Source organism: Delphinapterus leucas, chromosome 8 (assembly GCF_059928025.1).
Source record: "Delphinapterus leucas isolate spDelLeu-1000000601 "Yukka" chromosome 8, BTC_Dleu_Yukka2, whole genome shotgun sequence".
In the NCBI taxonomy this organism is placed as follows: domain Eukaryota; kingdom Metazoa; phylum Chordata; class Mammalia; order Artiodactyla; family Monodontidae; genus Delphinapterus; species Delphinapterus leucas.
In genome coordinates, this window is record NC_143136.1 from 105617585 (window position 1) to 105639069 (window position 21485).

The following is a 21485-nucleotide window of genomic DNA, read 5'->3' on the forward strand; positions in this document are numbered from 1 at the left end:
AAGAAACTGTTTCTACTTGCAGGTGACATATTATATGTTGAAAACACTAAAGACTTTACCAAAAAACTGTTGGTACTAATAAACAAATTCAATAAAGTTTCAACTTAAAAAATTAATATTCAAAATAAGTTGAATTTCTATATACTAAAAATGAACTATCTAAAACAGAAATTAAGAAAGCAATCTCATTTGTCATTGTATCAATAATAATAAAACACCAAGGAAAAAATTTACCCAATGAGATGAAAGACCTGTACACTGAAAACTGTAAGACCAATGTCTTATGAAACAAATTGAAGACAGAAATAAATGGAAAGGTAATCCATACTCATGAATTAAAAGAATTAATATTTTTAGAATTTCCATACTATCAATACTTAAAGAAATCTACAGATTCAATGCAATCTCTATCAAAATTCTTATGGCATTTTTCAAAGAAATAGGGAGAAAAAACTAAAATTTGTATGGAACTACAAAGGCTCTTGAATAGCCAAACCAATCCTGAGAAAGAAGAATGTACCTAAAGGAATCACAATTCCTGATTTCAAACTTTGTCACAAAGTTACTGTAATCAAAAGAGAATACTGACATAAAAACAGAGATAGATCAATGAAACAGAAGAGAGAGGCCAGAAATAAACACATGCATACAAGTTCAATTAACTTATTACAGTGAAGCCAAGAATATAAAATGGGGAAAGGATAGTTTCTCCAATAAATGGTGCTGGGAAAACTGGATATACACATGCACAAAAAATGAAACAGGCTCCTCATCTTACACCATACACAAAAATCAATTAAAAATGCATCAAAGACTTGAACATAAGACCAGAAACCACAAAACTTCTAAAAGAAAACATGGTATGTCAACTACTTGATATTGGGCTTGGCAATGATTTTTTTTTTTGATATGACTCCAGAAACAAATGTTACAAAAGTAAAAATAAAGCAGGACTATACCAAACTAAAAAGCTTCCTCACAGCCAAGGAAACCATCAACAAAGTGAAAAGGCAACATATGGAATAGGAAAAAAAAAATAATGATTCATATATCTGCTAATGGGTTAATATTCAGAATATATAATAAATGCATACAACTCAGTAGCAAAAAAAAAACAAACAAAAAACCAAAAACACCAATCTGATTTAAAAAGGAGCAGAATAACTAAACAGCATTTTCTCTAAGAAGACTTAAAAATGGACAAGTAAATGAAAAGGTGCTCACATCATTAATTATTAGGGAAATGTAACTCACAACTACATTTAGACATCATCTCACACCTGTTAGGATGACTATTTTCAGGCAGAGAAGAGGTAAATGCTGGTAAGGATGTGGTGTAAATGGGATGCTGGTAGACTCTTCATGGGAATGTACAGTGGTGCAGCCACTATGGAAAATAGTATGGAAGTTCCTCAAGAAATTAAACATGGAACTTCTATATGATCCTGCAATGTCACTTCTGGGTAAACATCCAAAGGAAATGAAAACAGGATATTGAAGAGATGTATGCACACTCAGGTTCATTGCATCATTATTCACAGTAGCCCAGATGTGGAAACATATCCAGTGTCCATCAATGGATAAATGGATAAAGAAGATATGGTATAAACATACACTGAAATATCATTCAGCCATGAGATAGAAGAAAATCTTGATTTTTTCAACAACATGGAAGGACCTTGAGGGCATTATCTTAAGTGAAAAGATTAAAATAGAGAAAGACAAATACTGTATGATCTCACTTATTTTTAAAATCTAAAAATAAAAAATCAAACATATAGAGACAGAGGTAGAAAAATGGTTATCAGCAATGTGGGGGTGGGGTGGGAGAGGTAAGGAGAGATTGGTAAAAGGGTCCAAACTTTCAGCTATAAGATGAATAAATTCTAGGGATCCAGTGATACAATGTAAAACACGGTGACTAAAATTTATAACACTACATTGTAAAATTGAAATTTGCTAAGACAATAGAAACCAGATGTTCTCACACACACAAACACACACAAAAGATAAATATGTGAGGTGATAAACATGTTAATTAACCAGATAGATGATGGGAATTCTTTCACAATGTATATCTATATGTATACATATGTATTTATCAAATCACCATGATGTATATATACTATAAATATCTTACAATTTTGTCAATCATACCTCAATAAAGCTGAATTTTAAAAATTAATAGAATAAAATAAATAATACGGCACTATATAATTTCTGAGATTCCGTTCAGCTCCTCTTTTTATAAAGTAAATACATTTTGTTTTCCCAAATTGGAAATCTTTTGCTACTCATGACACTCATATCAGTTAATTCAAAGAGTAATTGTCCCTGCCAAGATGAACTGTAATAATTTCACCTTGAATATCAAAATCCAATAGGAAGCTAACTGTCTTGGAATCAAAAGACTCAAAGACATTCAATGTCACTGAAGCAAACATCAAATGCAACACCAGGAAAATATTTGATCATGAGCCATAAAGAACTGTTTTAAGCCATTAATTATATTTAGAAGGAGACAGTAAACACAATTTGCTTTCAAGTCTTATATCTTCAACCCACTCATTTTCTTTGGTGTTAATATGAAGAGATGTGAATATCCCAGGAACTACTTTTTGAAACATAAGCTATAAAATTAATGGTCTCTGCCAAAGATTTTCACATTTCTCATCACGATAAACAAATTGGACATAAAACAGCCTGTCTGGATGTGCCTTTGGTGGTAGAGGACTGTGTGAGTGGGGAAAGTATTGAGTAGTGGGGAGTGATATAAACTTTATTTAGAAAGGAGAAACAGAGAGGAAAATAAACAAACAGTGCCTTAAATTATATTGGTCTAAAAGTGACAAGTGTTCATTAGAAAACCTGAGAGGCACAAGCCAAGACACTCAAAGTCATGGTTTCTTTGTAAAGTGGATACATGAAGGTTTCACTTTAAAAGTAATACCATGGGTGGGGTAAAAGGGAGCCAAATATAAAAGTTGTGAGGCTGCAGAGTGTCAATTTGTAGCTGAAGGCTCACTAAGGTGAGGGCATCTGCCAGGGTAGATGGATTTGTAATTGATTTCACCTACATATCACACAAAGGACAGCATGTGTCAGGACTACATACACTTTATGAAGCAAGTCAGACACCAATTTTTTTGTAAGAAGACATAGTAAAGCAAACATATTAAAACATATATTTATTTGTTTCCTTTTTTGCAAATAAAAGATATATGTTACATAGACAAAAGTCAATTTCCTAATATTTAGTATGTGAGGAAGGAAGGTACACAAAGATAGTGTATATACAAGGGTACATTTGTTTTTCAACAAATTTATTGGAGTATAATGGCTTTAAAATTTTGTGTTAGTTTCTGCTGTATAACAAAATGAATCAGCTATAGGTACACATATATCCCCATATCCCCTCCCTCTTGCGTCTCCCTCCCACCCTCCCTATCTCACCCCTCTAGGTGGTCACAAAGCACCAAGCTGATCTCCCTGTGTTATGTGGCTGCTGTCCACTAACTATCTATTTTACATTTGGTAGTGTATATATGTCACTGCCACTCTCTCACTTGGCCCCAGCTTACCCTTCCCCCTCCACATTTCCTCAAGTCTATTCTCTATGTCTATATCTTTATTCCTGTCCTGCTTCTAGGTTCTTCAGAATTTTTTTTTTTTTAGATTCCATATATATGTGTTACCATACGATATTTGTTTTTCTCTTTCTGACTTACTTCACTGTGTATGACAGACTCTAGGTCCATCTACTTCACTACAAATAACTCAATTTCATTTCTTTCTATGGCTGAGTAATATTCCATTGTATATATGTGCCACATCTTCTTTATCCATTCATCTGATGATGGACACATAGGTTGCTTCCATGTCCTGGCTATTGTAAATAGTCTTGCAATGAAAGTTGTGGTACATGACTCTTTTTGAATTATGGTTTTCTCAGGGTATATGTCCAGTAGTGGGATTGCTGGGTCGTATGGTAGTGCTATTTTTAGTTTTTTAAGGAACCTCCATAATGTTCTCCATAGTGACTGTATCAATTTACATTCCCACCAACAGTGCAAGAGGGTTCCCTTTTCTCCACACCCTCTTCAGCATTTATGGGTTGTATATATTCTGATGACACCCATTCTAACCAGTGTGAGGTATTACCTCATTGTAGTTTTGATTTGCATTTCTCTAATGATTAGTGATGTTGAACATCCTTTCTTGTGTTTGTTGGCAATCTGTATATCTTCCTGGAGAAATGTCTATTTAGGTCTTCTGCCCATTTTTGGATTGGGTTGTTTTTTTGATATTGAGCTTCATGAGCTGCTTGTATATTTTGGAGATTAATCCTTTGTCAGTTGCTTCATTTGCAAATATTTCCTCCCATTCTGAGGGTTGTCTTTTCACCTTGCTTATAGTCTCCTTTGCTGTGCAAAAGCTTTTAAGTTTCATTATGTCCCATTTGTTTATTTTTGTTTCCATTTCCATTTCTCTAGGAGGTGGGTCAAAAAGGATTTGCTGTGATTTATGTCATGGAGTGTTCTGCCTATGTTGTCCTCCTCTAAGAGTTTTATACTGTCTGCCCTTACATTTAGATCTTTAATCCATTTTGAGTTTACTTTTGTGTATGGTGTTAGGGAGTGTTCTGATTTCATTCTTTTACATACAGCTGTCTAGTTTCCCCAGCACCATTTATTGAAGAGGCTGTATTTTCTCCATTGTATATCCTCGCCTCCTTTATCAAAGATAAGGTGACAATATGTGAATGGGTTTATCTCTGGCTTTCTAACCTGTTCCACTGATCTATATTTCTTTTTTTGTGGCAGTGCCATACTGTCTTGATTAGTGTACCTTTGTAGTATAGTCTGAAGTCCAGGAGCCTGATTCCTCCAGCTCAATTTTTCTTTCTCAAGATTGCTTTGGCTATTCAGGGTCTTTTGTGTTTCCATACAAACTGTGAAGTTTTTTGTTCTAGTTCTGAGAAAAATGCATTTGTAGTTTGATAGGGATTGCATTGCATCTGTAGATTGTTTTGGGTAGTATAGTCATTTTCACAATATTTATTCTTCCATTCCAAGAGCATGATATATCTCTCCATTTGTTTGTATCATCTTTAATTTCTTTCAACAGTGTGTTATAGTATTCTGCATACAGGTATTTTATCTTCTTAGGTAGGTTTATTCCTAGGTTGTTTTTTTTTTTCTTGCAATAGTAAATGAGAGTGTTTCCTTAATTTCTCTTTCAGATTTTTCATCATTAGTGTATAGGAATGCAAGAGATTTCTGTGCATTAATTTTATATCCTGCTGCTTTACCAAATTAATTGATTAGCTCTAGTAATTTTCTGGTAGCATCTTTAGGATTATCTATGTATTGTATCATGTCAACTGCAAACAGTGACAGTTTTACTTCTTCTTTTCCAATTTGGATTTCTTTTATTTATTTTTCTTCTCTGATTGCTGTGGCTAGAATTTCCAAAACTATGTTGAATAATAGTGGTGAGAGTGGGCAACCTTGTCTTGTTCCTGATCTTAGTGGAAATGGTTTCAGTTTTTCAACATAGAGAATGGTGTTGGCTGTGGGTTTGTCATATATGGCCTCTATTATGTTGAGATAAATTCCCTCTATGCCTACTTTCTGGAGGGTTTTTATCATAAATGTGTGTTGAATTTTGTCAGAGGCTTTTTCTACAACTATTGACATTATCATAAGGTTTTATCCTTCAACTTATTAATATGGTGTATCACATTGATTGATTTGCGTATATTGATGGTTATTGTGTTCCTGGGATAAGCCCCACTTGATCATGGTGTATGATCCTTTTAATGTGTTGTTAGATTCTGTTTGCTAGTATTTTGCTGATGATTTTGCATCTATGTTCATCAGCGATACTGGCCTGTAGTTTTCTTTTTTGTGACATCTTTGTTTTGGTATCAGGGTGATTGTGGCCTCATAAAATAAGTTTGGGAGTGTTCCTCCCTCTGCTATATTTTGGAAGAGTTTGAGAAGGATAGGTGTTAGCTTTTCTCTAATTCTTGATAGAATTCGCTTGTGAAGCCATCTGGTCCTGGGCTTTTACTTGTTGGAAGTTTTTAAATCACCGTTTCAATTTCTTCCTTGTGATTGTTCTGTTTATATTTTCTATTTCTTCCTCGTTCAGTCTCAGAAGGTTGTGCATTTCTAAGAATTTGTCCATTTCTTCCAGATTTTCCATTTAATGGACATATAGTTGCTTGTAGTAATCTGTCATGATCCTTTGTATTTCTGCAGTGTCAGTTTTTACTTCTCCTTTTACATTTCTAATTCTGTTGATTTGAGTCTTCTCCCTTTTTTTCTTGATGTGTCTGGCTAATGGTTTATCAATTCTATTTATCTTCTCAAAGAACCAGCTTTTAGTTTTATTAATCTTTGCTATCATTTCCTTCATTTCTTTTTCATTTATTTCTGATCTGATCTTTATGATTTCTTTCCTTTTTCTAATTTTGGGGTTTTTTTTTTTTTTGTTGTTGTTGTTCTTCTTTCTCTAATTGCTTTATGTGTAAGGTTAGGTCGTTTATTTGAGATGTTTCTTGTTTCTTGAGGTAGGATTGTATTGCTATAAACTTCCCTCTTAGAACTGCTTTTGCTGCATCCCATAAGTTTTGTGTCATTGTGTTTCCATTGTCATTTGTTTCTAGGTATTTTCTGATTTCCTCTTTGATTTCTTCAGTGATCTCTTGGTTATTTAGTAGTGTATTGTTTAGCCTCCATGTGTTTTTATTTTTTACAGATTTTTTCCTGTAATTGATATCTAGTCTCATAGTGCTGCTGTCAGAAAATATACTTGATATGATTTCACTTTTCTTCAATTTACCAAAGCTTCATTTGTGACCCAATGTATGATCTTTCCTGGAGAATGTTCCATGAGCACTTGAAAAGAAAGTGTATTCTATTGTTTTTGGATAGAATGTCCTGTAAATATCAATTAAGTCCATCTTGTTTAATGTATCATTTAAAGCTTGTGTTTCCTTATTTATTTTCATTTTGGATGATCTGTCCATTGGTGAAAGTGGTGTGTTAAAGTCCCCTATACTATGATTGTGTTTCTGTCAATTTCCCCTTTTATGGTTGTTAGCATTTGACTTGTATATTGAGGTGCTTCTATGTTGGGTGCATAAATATTTACAATTGTTATATCTTCTTGGATTGATCCCTTGATCATTATGCAGTGTCCTTCTTTGTCTCTTGTAATAGTCTTTATTTTAAAGTCTATTTTGTCTGATGAGAATTGCTAGTCCAGCTTTCTTTTGATTTCCATTTGCATGGGATATCTTTTTCCATCCCCTCACTTTCAGTCTGTATGTTTCTCTAAGTCTGATGTGGGTCACTTGTCGACAGCATATATACAGGTCTTGTTTTTGTATTCATTCAGCTAGTCTATGTCTTTTGGTTGGAGCATTTAATCCATTTACATTTAAGGTATTTATCTATATGTATGTTCCTATTACCATATTCCTAATTGTTTTGGGTTTGTTATTTTAGGTCTTTTCTTTCTCTTGTGTTTCCTGCCTAGTGAAGTTCCTTCAGCATTTGTTTTAAAGCTGGTTTGGTGATGCTGAATTCTCTTAGCTTTTGCTTCTCTGTAAAGGTTTTAATTTTTCCATCGAATCTGAATGAGATACTTGCTGGGTAGAGTATCTTGGTTGTAGGTTCTTCCCTTTCATCACTTTAAGTATATCCTGCCACTTCCTTCTGGCTTGCAGAGTTTCTCTCTGCTGAACGATCAGCTGTTAACCTTATGGGGATTCCCTTGTATGTTACTTGTTGCTTTTCCCTTGCTGCTTTTTATTTTTTCTTTGTATTTAATTTTTGATAGTTTGTTTACTATGTGTCTTGGCTTTTTTCTCCTTGTATTTATCCTGTATGGGACTCTCTTCACTTCCTAGACCTGATTGACTCTTTCCTTTCCCATATTAGGGAAGTTTTCAACTATAATATTTTCAAGTATTTTCTCTTCTTCTGGGACCCCTATTATTTGAATGTTGGTGCATTTAATATCCCATAAATCTCTGAGGCTGTCCTCAATTATTTTCATTCTTTTTTCTTTATTCTGCTCTGCGGTAGTTATTTCCACTATTTTATCTTCCAGGTCATTTATCTGTTCTGTTTCATTTATTCTGCTATTGATTCCTTCTAGAGAATTTTTAATTTCATTTATTTTGTTGTTCAACATTGTTTGCTCTTTTTCTTCTAGGTCCTAAAAATATGGGGCTTCATGAATTTGCACGTCATCATTACTCAGGGGCCATGCTAATCTTCTCTGTATTGTTCAAATTTTAGTATATGTGTTGCTGAATCAGCACTGCAAGTGTACTTTTTTAATACATACAGATGCATATCTATAGATAAGATTTCTATTTTCCCAGGGGGTTCAATTCAGTTTGTGTTTATTTTAATACAGATGTCTATCATCTATTGTAGGAAAACCATCTGGAAAATAGATTAGGTCTCTCTGAAGTATTTGGGGGACTGAATTTTGGCAATTATTTGTGTGTATATGAATTTTCCTGTGTTAATAAATGTAGTGGAAAGTTCCCTTTAAAAATGAATGAATGGTGCTTCCCTGGTGGTGCAGTGGTTGAGAGTCCGCCTGCCGATGCAGGGGACACGGGTTCGTGCCCCAGTCCAGGTAGATCCCACATGCCGTGGAGCGGCTAGGCCTGTGAGCCATGCCTGCTGGGCCTTCGTGTCTGGAGCCTGTGCTCCACAATGGGATAGGCCACAAGAGTGAGAGGCCCGTGTACGACAAAAAAAAAAAAAAAAAAAAAAAGAATGAATGAACAAATGAATTAATACAAATTAATAGTAGAAAACTTCCCCAGAAACAAACCACACTTGAGTGAATATTAACTACTTAATGGGATATTTAAAAGCTTATCTGTACATACATAGGATCACAATATCCAAGCTCTCTCTAGTGCTTACCATGCACTAGACTTGGTTCCAATCATCTTATGCAGATTGGAGCCTACTGTGTAAGTGAAGTCACCGCCGGCACTGTTCATCCTCCATATCCTTCATGTTTAATATATTGAATAAGTACCATGTGGCCACTAAGGAATGAGCATGGTGAAAAGAGATGGATGGATAAACAGGGCTCATCACAGACAGAGATTTAATCTCAAAAAAGAGACGAGGTGGGTTTTATCCAATAGTTGAGTTTCTCACAGATGGAGAGGAGATTGAGAATATTCCAGTTAATGAGATTGTGGAAAGATACCAATTTCTGTCAGGCATCTTCCTCGTCCCAGATGGTAGCATGAACCTTGTGAAAGCCTAAATGATTGGCATGGCTATCCCCATGCCAGACAAGGGCATTTCACTTCTGAGAGTTTAAACACCTTGAATAAAACCGTTAATATTGACAAAAACAGAGCCAGATTTGAAACAGAATCCATAAAAATCCTAACACTACCTTTTTTGTTAGGAAAAATATTATTATTGCTGGTGGGCTCTATAGTGACTAGAACCAGTCTGTGTCTCAGAGCCTGTGTTTGGTGTAGTTTTGAAACCATGTACAAGCCCCTGTGTCCTTGTTTTTTGAAGTAGAAGGCTGACTCAGGAGCTAATGATTAGAAAAGGTGACAATGTAGAAACAAAGAATAGCTTTTTGGCAGAGAAACTGGTAACAATTTCGACTATAAATCAGCCACATGCAGAGTCACTGAATTCCCAGTTCCCTGAGGGATACAGATAAAGGCCTGACAGAGATTGCTAAGTTGTTTTTACAGGAAGCAGTCCCCCACCAGATGAAAACTACTGACCTCAAGAACATAGACCCTAGACTGGTTGGAACCAGAAGGCTGATGATGCTGACTCCTGATTACCTCACCACGTGCTGATCACGCCCTTCTCCTTAAAACATTACTGTAAGACTCCCCATTACTCGCTCCAGGATGGGACACAGAGTTTTGAGGGCATTACCCTGCTGTATCCTCCTTTGCTTGACAAAACAATAGAGCTCTTCTTTTCTGCTTCACCCAAAACTCTGTCTCTGAGATTCAATTCAGTGTAGGTGCACAGAGGCTGGGATTCCACAACAGTGTGAGCCCTTGGCATGGTGTGAAATTGACTTGGGCCATTCTTGCCAGGCTGCCTAAGAGTACACATAATAGACTCCCTGAGTAAAGGTTTTGTGCGGACAGGGGGTTTGGGAGTGAGAAGGATACGGATGAAAATAGCTGGTTTCTTCTCTGTTTTCTACCTTGTGGTTCTCTCTCCCCCATGTACTGCATACCACAGGGAAGGTCTTTTATGGCTGCTGTGGTTGTTTCGGGCACTTTTGTCTCACATACACTCCTCCACCTTCCCCTCTGCTCTGAAGTTCAGGGTAGCCAACACTTGGTGACAGCACATCCAGTAAGAGGGTGACCTCTGGCAGGTCTTGACCAATGGAAAGCACTGGAAAAATATTAAGACCAAGAAAAAGGGGAAAACCATTGTATTTCTTTCCCTTCTCTTTGTCACAGGTGACAATTCTTCATAGCCCCATCTCCCGTTTAACAGGCCCCCCAGGATTCTAGCCTCTTCCTGGTGACCCAGGATCTTGGGCTCAACATCCCAGACTCCGTCCAGTGCCGCTAGAGGTGTTAATGACTTTCACTGTTGTTAGCCCTCTGGGCTCTTCACTGCCTCCTATCAGGATCTTCAAATTCCCTTTGGGTTTGTTTCCTGGTTGGCTCCTGGCAATATGGTTGGAACAGATAGAATCTGCAATGGAGACTGGATTCTGAATGAGAATTCTTTTTGCTTCATGGGTGCTGGAGTTCCCTGAAAAGTGTAGTTTCTTGACCTGTGATGGCTACAAATGTACCCAGTGAGATCCCGGGCCTGAAAGCCTGCCTCATCAGGCAATTTCTGCTAAGGTTAACTGTCAAGTATCCCTCTTTTCAAGATGACTTAGTTCTTTTCAAAATGCAAGTTTTATTCAAAATGACCCAGTCAAGTTGCCATCTGTGGGATACAAAACCAGCCCATTATAAAACAAACATTTACCTTTGCCCCAAATAGTTAGAAATGCTGCTTGTTCCCGAGAAGGCCCCTTCAGAATCTTGAGTCATCCTCTCAAAAACAGACTTCTTCAAGATTCTGTACTGCATTACTTCACATTCCAGAACTCCAAAGGTGAAGTTCTGGGAGGTTTTCCTTGGGACTCCCCACATGGGTATCAAGGTGCAGGGAAATCACCCATTGTGTTCTTCAAGAGGGGTTGTGGGAGATGTGAGGCCATACGGCATGCTAACAAGACTTCGAAAAACACCTAACATCTAATACCTGCCACTCTTCTGGAAAAACAGTCAAAGACAAATGAAAAACTGGGAAAACCTTTGCAATAAATAGTACAGATAAGTAGTATCATCTTTAATAAATAAATGGCCATATTAATTAAGATAACTCCTTCATCATTGGTCTAGCATCATTGGTCTAGCTGTGGAATATTTGGCAAATCTTGTTTTGTTCTTAGTCTAAGAATTGTGATCAAAACCAGGAGACAAAGTGTCCCATTCTATCATCCATCCTGCATATTTTTAAATTAATTTCTTGCATAAGTTATATATGAACTATTCAAATAGGTATATAGTAAACTGTATGTATCCTTCCAAGCTTCTTGACCATCCCCAAAACCTCACTCCTATGAGGGTACCCCTTGCTATTGTTTTCCTGTGTCCATCCAGGGATATTCTATGCATAGAATATGAAATGTATGTTTTAAACCAATGTTGCATATTATACTAATAGTTCTATCCCCTGCTTTATTTTTAATTTGTATTGTAGACCTTGGAGGTTCATCCACACCAGAATGTGGATTTCTCAGTCTTTTCCACAGCAACATGATATCTAGTTACATATATTTGTCATACAATCTTCAGACCAATAGTTTATTTATTTAGTTAACATCTTTATTGGAGTAAAATTGCTTTACAATATTGTGTTAATTTCTGCAGTATAACAAAGTGAATCAGCTATATGTATACATATATCCACATATCTCCTCCCTCTTGCATCTCCCTCCCATCCTCCCCATCCATCCCTCTAGGTGGTCACAAAGCACTGAGCTGATAACTCCGTGTGATGCAGCTGCTTCCCAATAGCTATCTATTTTACATTTGGTAGTGTATATATGTCAATGCCACTGTCTCACTTCGTCTCAGCTTACCCTTCCCACTCCCTGTGTCCTCAAGTCCATTCTCTACATCTGCATCTTTATTCCTGTCCTGCCTCTAGGTTTGTCAGGATCTTTTTTTTTTTTTTTTTAGATTCCATATATATGTGTTAGCATATGGTATTTGTTTTTCTCTTTCTGACTTACTTCACTCTGTATGACAGACTCTAGGTCCATCCACCTCACTACAAATAACTCAGTTTTGCTTCTTTTAATGGCTGAGTGATATTCCATTGTATATATGTGTCACATCTTCTTTATCCATTCATCTGTCAATGGGCAGTTAGGTTGCTTCCATGTCCTGGTTATTGTAAATAGTGCTGCAATGAACATTGTAGTACATGACTCTTTTTGAATTATGGTTTTCTCAGGGTATATGCCCAGTTGTGGGATTGCTGGGTCGTATGGTAGTTCTATTTTTGGTTTTCTAAGGAACTTCCATACTGTTCTCCATAGTGGCTGTATCAATTTACATTCCCACCAACAATGCAAGAGGGTTCCCTTTTTTCCACAACCTCTCCAGCATTTATTAAAGCCAGTAGTTTATTGATGGACATTTAGATTGCTTTCAGTTTTGCTAATACACATACATACTCAATATGCAACCTGTACCTTTGTTATTAAGCATATCATATTAGCAGGACACATTCATGGAAATCCAAGTGCTGTGCTAAAGTTTATGTGCATTTTAAACGTGTATAAATGTTGTTAAATTGCCCCAACAGAGAGTTACCATGTTACACTTCAGGAACATAAGAGAATTTCTGTTTCTCTATCAAACCATGAAGTGTATTATAAACTTGCCTGAAATTCTATTACTCTAAGTGAAACTGATATCCCATTATAATTTTAATCTGAACATTTCTTATTTTGAGTGAAATTGGGCATTTTTCATGTACCTAACGCCATTCATGTTTCATTCTTTAACTTGTTTATTCACATCATTTGCCATTTTCCTAAGGGGATCATTAAATTGTCCTAATAACTCGTAAGGCTGTTTATTAAAGATGTTATCTACACATCTGTACTATGTATTACAAAGATTTCCCTGGAGTTTTAATTTATCTTTTGACTTTGTGTTTTTAAATGTGCAAAATGCTTTTTAAAATTCGAATTTATAAAACTTCAATAATTTTGAGTCTCTGTTATATTTTGAAAGTTCTTCATGTGAGATCATAGATAACATTTTTACCTAAAATATTAGATAATTTTATTTTTCACGTCTAAATTTTGTTCTATCTGGAATGAATTTTGCTATGTGATGTCTACTCAATGTCTTAACATCATTTATTTGGTAAAGTATCTTTAGGCCACTAAAATTTCATTATCACTTTCATATACTCAATTTCTATATTTATTTAAGTATATTTATGGACTTTACATATGTTCCTCTAGTGTTTTATTTATTTATAGATTAGCATCCTATTTTTAATTACTGTAGCTATATAGTTGCTGTTGGAATCAGCCAGGGCTAATTTCTGCTCACAACTCTTCTACTATAGCCAGAATTTTCCTGCTTATTAATGAGCTGAGCTTTTATTTATTTATATTTGTTAGGAATAGTTACTCTACTTTTTTAAAAATCCTGTTGTCAATTTAATTAGGAATTCATTACATGTGTATATGGATTTGGGAAAAATTGGAGACTTTATGATATTGTTTTCTTATGTAAGGAGTGAGTATGCCTTATTTTATTTTCTTTTTTTTGTTCCTCAGAATAGAATTTTGAAGTTGTGTTTGTATAGCTCTAGTGTATTTCTCATTAAATTTATTCCTATTTTAAAATTTGTATTTTTAAAAATATTATGAAATACTTTAAACAGAATGATGTATTAACAAACATATTGAACAACAATTTACCCACACCACCCAGCTAAAGAAATGATTCCATATCAATACAGTAGAAGCTTTATGTCAACACTTTTATGTCTAGCTTTTTTCATTTATAGTATTTTTGAAATGTATCTATGTTATAGTAGGTCAGGAGTTGGTTCATTGTTATTGTATGAATGGGCCACATTTTGTTTATCCATTTTCTAGTTTTTGACTACAATGAATAATGCTGCTATGAAATCTGTGTGCATGCCTTTTTGTGGACATACCCACCCCTGCCCCCATCAAGTAACTTCCTAAAAGTAGAAGTGAAAATTTATGTTTAGACTTTTGAAAAATTATCAAATGTTTTCCATTGTAGTTGTACCATTTTACATTCCTACCAGCAATGCACGAAGGTTACAGTTTATCTACCTCCCTTCCAACACTTTGTATTTTCTGTCTTTTTTATGAAAGGCATTATAGTTGATATATAGCTGTAACTCACTGCCGTTTCAATTAACATTTTTGTAATGAATATTGATTTGGGTCATCATCTCATGTGATCATTAGCCATCTGCATATCTACATTGATGAAATCTCTATTCAAATCGTTTGTTCACTGTTTAATTGGGTTGTTGTTTTTGTTATTGAATTGTAAGATTTTATATACTCTTGATACAAGTCAGATATATAATTTGAAAATATTTTCCCCCATTCTTAGGAGACTGTGGTTTGCCTTTTCATTTTATTCATGGTGTCTTTTGAAACACACATTTTTTCTTTCATTATTATGTAGTCTAATTTATGGAATTTTTCTTTTATAGATCATGTTGTTTCTAAGAACTCTTTATCAAATGCAAGGTCAGAACATGATCTCATGTTTTTTTCTGGAAACTGTGTAGTGTAATTCTTCAAATTTGTTTAACTTTTTCAAAATTGTTTGGCTTTTTCAGGTGACTCATAATGTCTCATATATTTTGGAATCAGTTTGTCAATTTTTGCAAAACAGGCTTAATATTTTGATATGGAGTGCATTGAATTTGTGGATTGTTTTGGAGAGAATTGCTGATTTTGAAATTTTTAGTCTTCTAATCCATGATCATAAAAATATTTTTCATTTACTTTTATTTTAAATTTCTCTCAGCAATGTTTTGGAGTTTTTCATTTAGATCTTATTTTATTAAATTTATTTTCAAATTTATTTTTCTTTTTGGAGGCTATTGTGAATGGAATTGTTTCCTTAATTTTATTTTTGGATTATTCACTGATAGTGTTTAGAAATAAAATTAATTTCACTTTTTATATATTCATACTATATCCTGCTACTGTAATAAACTTGTTTTTTTAAGCATTTTTTCTTATTAGTGTATTAGTATTTTCTACTTACAGAATTATGTCATCTGTGATTAGAGTTTTTTTCTTTCCTATAGTGATGACTTTCTCTCCTCTCTCCTTCCTTCCTTTCCTTCCTTTCTTCCTTCAACATTATTTCACTGCCTAGAACCACAGCATAATATTGACCAAAAGTAGCAAGAGCATGTGTCCCTAGCTTCTTGCTGATATTAGGGGAAAAACATTTAGTCTTTCACCATTAAGTAATATTTTAGCTATGGGATTTTCACAGATAGTCTTTAGGAGGTTAAACAACTACCCTTATATTTCTAGTTTTTTAAGAATTTTATTATGTTTGTATAAACTAGTGTCAATTTTTCTGGATTAATTGAGATATTCATGTGGTATTTTTCCTGCCCTTTATTATATTAACTGTATGTATTATATTAATTGATTTTCAGTTGTTAAACCAACTTTGCATTCCTAAGATAAATTCTACTTGATCATGGTATAAAATTATTTTTATATGTTTTTGTTACTATTTTGTTAAAGATTTTTGTGTCTATGTTCATAAGAGATATTAGTCATAGTCTCCTTTGGTTGTGATATCTTTGTCTGGCTTGTATCAGGGTAACACTGGCCTCATAGAATATGTTGGAAAATGTTCTCTTATTAATTGAAAGTGTTTGTGAATGATTGGTATTTCTTCTTTAAATAGATTGTAGAATATAACACTGAAGCAATCTGTGTCTAAGCCTCTCTTTGGAGGAATATTTCTACTCATTATTTCAATTTGTTTGTTTTCTATTTATTATTTTTCTTTCTACTTTCCTATAGTCTTGAGTCAGTTCTGGTAACTTTTGTCTTCCTAGAATTTATCGATTTCATCTAAATTGTCTATTTGTTGACCTATTTTTTCCCATATTCTATATTCTAAAGGGTTGGTAATAGTTATATTTTTTTATTCCTAATTATGATAATTTCTGTCTGTTTTTCTGTTTTCTTGGTCAGTCTGTATCACACTGACTGTTGGCACACTTTTCCTGTAAAGAACTAGATAATAAATGTTTTATGACTTACAGATCATAGAGTGTCTACTGCAACTAATTAATCCTGTTACTGTAGTGTGAAAGCAGCCATAGACAATACATAAATGTACATTGCTGTGCTCCAATAAATGTACATTGTGTGCTCCAATAATTTTTATTTTATTTTATTTTTGTAGAAAACTGTCCACAAGCCAGAGTGGACATAGTTGGCTGACCCCTGATATAGCTACAGGTTTATGAATTTTGTTGTTATTTTCAGAGAACCAATTTTTAAAATTTCATTACTTTCTCCCTTGTGTTCTATTTTCTTTTCTTTCTTTCTTTATTTAGTTAGTTATTTGGCTGCAATGGGTTTTATTTGCAGAATGCAGGATCTTTTGTTGTGGCACACGGACTCTTCATTGTGGTGTGTGGGCTTCTCTCTAGTTGTGGTGCATGGGGTCCAGAGAGTGCGGGCTCAGTAGTTGCAGCTCACAGTCTCTCTAGCTGTGCTGCATGGGCTCTAGAGTGTATGGGCTTAGTTGTCCCACAGCATATGAATCTTTGTTCCCCGACCAGGGAATGAACCTGCATCCCCTGCATAGGAGGGCAGATTCTTAACCCCTGCACCACCAGGGAAGTTGCTGTATTTTCTTTAAAAAAAAAATCATTGATTTCTGCTCTATATTATTTATTTTTTTGCTTGCTCTGAGTTTAGTATTCTTCCATTTTCTAGTTTCTCCTGATAGTAGCTTAGCTAACTGATTCAAGACTTTTCTTTCTTCCCATCTAGGCATTTGCAATATAAATTTTCTTCTAAGTACTACTTGCCCTGTTGTCTATATAGGTTGATATATTTTATTTTTGTTACCATTAATTTGAAATATTTTTTAAATTCCCTTGGAATTTTTTCTTGACCCATTGGTTATTTAGAAGAGGATAATTTAATTTCACAATATTTGAGAATCTCCCATATTTCTTTCCATTATTGATTTCTAACTTAAGTCTGCTGTTGTCAGAGAGCATAATTTGTATGACTTCAATATTTTAAAATTTACTTGTTTGTGGCCTAACAAGTAAATTTTCTATGGTCTACCTTAGAAAATGTTCCATGTATGCTTAAAAATACTGCATATTCTGCATTGGATTCAACATTTTATATAAGTTAGGTCAAGTTGGTAATAGTGTTATTAAGCTCTTCTGTGCCCTTGTTAATTTTCTGTCTAGTTGTCATATATCAATTATTGATTGTCATGTATTGAAATCTCCAAGTATCATTCTTGTTTTGTCTCTTTCTTCTTTCAATCCCTCCCATTTTTGTTTCATGTATTTTGATGCTCATATATTTTGTTATCAGGCCTATGTACATTTATACTTGCTGTTTCTTTCTAATGTATTAACTCTTTTAGGAAAGTTCCTCTATGTCACTAGTGATACTTCTTTTTCTTTTTTTTCTTAAGTCTATTTTGTTTCATGCTAATGCATCCACCTTATTTCTCATATGATTACTGTTTCTATAATATACACTATTCTGTTCCTGGAGTCTAATGTTTGTCCCTTGAAGGCAACTTATATTTGGATCTTTGTTTTACCTAGCTAGATATTGTCTAACTTTTAATGGATCTATAGTCCATTTGCACTTAATATGGTTATTGATATGGTTGGTATTTTCATTTCCTGTTTTGCTATTGATTTTCTATACATAAGATTTTTTTCTCATAATTTAAAATTATTTTTTAAGCTTTTCTAGCCATTACTACTTTAACCATAGCTGTCTACAATTTATCTGATCCTCTTTTATCTTTGGTAGTAACCCTTGACTTTCTAACCTGAGCAATGTATATATCAGTATACTTTACAGTTTTGTGCATCTCCCCATCCTCCTCCTCTCAGCATCACCACACATTTTAGTTCATTATTTTATTTTTCTTTGTTCTTCACTTTTTACGTTAATATATCTAATATTTGGTTTATATTCTTTAAATTACATTTTGACCCCTCATATTAAACTTGAAAATGTCACTGTGGTTTATAATGCTCCCAGTATACATTCTTCCTTCCTCTCCTACCTATTATTAGTCATATTATTTCTACATCCATGTAGTTTCTAATGTATTCATTCTGTTCCATAAATATAAATCCCACAAAAAATTTAGACTTAATTATAAATTTAAATCAATGTATTGCTCTCTGAGAGATATTTCATTGTTAATTAAGCACCCAGTGTTTTTGTTAATTAAATTATATTCTATAGTAGTTTTTAAATAAAGTGTTTATGCAAACTATACTATCTGAGTTCTCTTATATTTATAAATATTCATTGCATTTAACTTGTGGCAGTTTGATTGGCTATAAAATTCTTGAACCACTCTGTCCCCTAGAACAGAGATATCGTACAAATGTCGCCTAAATTTTAATATTACTGTAGAAGTCTAAGACCAACCTCAGATATTTTTTTAATCTTCCACATAGCTTGATATTTTATTTTGCCTTAAATATTCTGGTATTAGTTTGCTGGGAATGCCATAACAAAATACCAGAGACTGAGTGGCTTAACTAAGAGACATTTCTTTTCTCCTTGTTCTGGATGCTGGAATTTCAAAAGTAAGGTGCCAGTAGGGTTTATGTCTTCTGACTCCACTCACCTTGGCTTGTAGTTGGTGATTCTCTTATTGCTTCTTCACATAGTTATCCCTCTATTAGTATGCATCTTTTTATTTTTTAAAAATTTTTACTGGAGTATAGTTGATTTACTACTGTACATTTTTAAAAGTCTTATCTCCAAATACAGTCACATTCGGAATTAATGGGGATTAAGCCTTCAACACCTTGCAAAAGTCAATTATTTTAAACAGCCATTGATTTTTCAAGGATGTACTACATTAATGATCATTTTTTTAATCTTTGGTTTTCTTTAGGAAAATGATGTTTCCTTCAATGCCTAGGTTTAGGTCTTTTTATTTTTGGAAAATTTTCTTGGATTCTATCTTGGAACTTTTCAAATTTGATTCTTTTATTTCAAAAGGACATAGTTGTGTAAATGTGGCATCTCTTTTGTCTTTCCTAATAAATATTTATATTTTCTTTCAATTTCCTGTTTGTTTTCCCTAATTTTTTCTTTCTTTTCTCTTTTCTCCATTCTGTTTTGTATATCCCTAACTGCTTTCAGCAGTGTCTACCTTTTCTTTATGTTACTTCATACATAGAATTTGTTTCTGGCATGATTTTCTTTTTCTTTTTTTACCTTTTTTTTTTTTTTTTTTTTACTTTTCATTGTTTTAACTGAGGTGTCAAATCCTGAATCATGTCTTGCTGTTATTTTCCACTATCATCCTAAACTTTGAACGCCTCTGATTTTATCTCAATGTCTCATCCTTTTTTAAAGTTTACATAATTTTGTTTTATTTACTTACTTATTTTTATTGACAAATAGTTGATTTACAATATTATATTAGTTTTACGTATACAACATATTATTTCAATATTTTTATAGATTATACTTGTTTAAAGTTATTATAAAATATTAGCTATATTCCTGTTCTGTATATTATATCCTGTAGCTTAATTTATTTTATATGTAATAATCTGTGACTTTTAATCCCCTACCATTATCTTGTATCTCCCCATCTTTTTGAATTTTTGTGTGGTCACCCCTTTCACCTGCTTGCTGATGATTTATTTTTGTGTGTGTTGAGTGTTCTTCCCTGCTTTCATTATGTATCTAACCTCCTATTCCCTTTTAGTGTTACAAGTAGTGTCTTTGTACATTGTATTGTTGCCTAGTTTAGTATTTCTCACCATTGGATAAAATTTATATTTTGCCTCAACTATTTGCAACAGGTTTGCAGGAATAAGCCAGGGAAGTATTCTAAGCCAGAAGAAATACTACCTAAATTACAGTGAAGCTCCACACAGCATATAGTCATCTTGCTTTCATTGATTTGGCTTTAACTTCTTCCCAGCCAATAGAGATCAGTAACTGCATGATTACTAAAAGGGATAACATTTCTTTTATATGACGTGCTTCACAGAGAGACAACATCCTACTAAAATGACTTCTCTGTGTACTTCTTCATCAGGTTGGACTCCTCTGCTTCTTCATCATGTGAAATGCAGTTAAAGAAAGGTTTTATTGTTGGAGCAAACACCCCATTGCCATTGTTCTAAAGATAATGTGAATTTGACCCTTCAAGGCAAGCTGTCTACTCTAGAAAACTGTGCTCAGATTCCACATTTCTCTGAGATCTTCCACTGTAGATGTCATGTCATCTGTCTCTCCACTCTTTCATGTAACTTTCAGTACATCTCACAGTTCCTGCTTGAACATTATGAGGGGACATTATGTGTAATTCCTAGTTTCATTGAAATTTCAACGTGAGTCCATTTTATTCTTCTAATTGTTTGGGGGATATTTTTCTTTTCTTTTTCTTTTTTTTCTCATGAGAAGAATGTGGTGGAAATGCCTTCACACAGTCTCATAAACATAAAATTATAATTAATGCATATCTTTTAATGTACTGACTATGTTTCAGAGATTATTCCAAGTGTTATGTCTGTATTAACTCATTTAGTGGAATCAGAATATCTAATTTTGTATATATTCATGCTATGCATCTTCATGGTGAGGAGATAATCTAAGGCTTTTATTAGACTTTCAAAAGAATATAGAATTTCAAAATGATTTTAAAATACTGATTTCAGGGGCTTCCCTGGTGGTGCGGTGGTTGAAAATCTGCCTGCTAATGCAGGGGACATGGGTTTGAGCCCTGGTCTGGGAGGATCCCACATGCCGCAGAGCAACTAGGTCCGTGAGCCACAACCACTGAGCCTGCGCATCTGAGCCTGTGCTCTGCAACAATAGAGGCTGCAATAGTGAGAGGCCTGTGCACTGCAATGAAGAGTGGCCCCCACTTGTCACAACTAGAGAAAGCCCTTGCACTGAAACGAAGACTCAACACAGCATAAATAAATAAATAAATAAATAAATAAATAAATAAATAAATAAATAAAATACTGATTTCAAAAGTAATATGATTAGTAAATTAGAAGGTCTTGAATGTAATTATGCTAGACCCACTGGTTCTAAAACCCAAGGTACCAGAAAATTATTAA

At 34.1% G+C, this 21485-nt stretch overlaps 1 non-coding gene across 1 annotated transcript; it reads right to left on the reverse strand.

Moving 5' to 3' along the window:
* Positions 1-8234: 8234 nt before the first annotated feature.
* Positions 8235-8338, reverse strand: LOC115803146 (U6 spliceosomal RNA). The gene has a single exon (XR_004023804.1). It is a non-coding gene; the product is annotated as a U6 spliceosomal RNA (small nuclear RNA).
* Positions 8339-21485: the final 13147 nt, after the last annotated feature.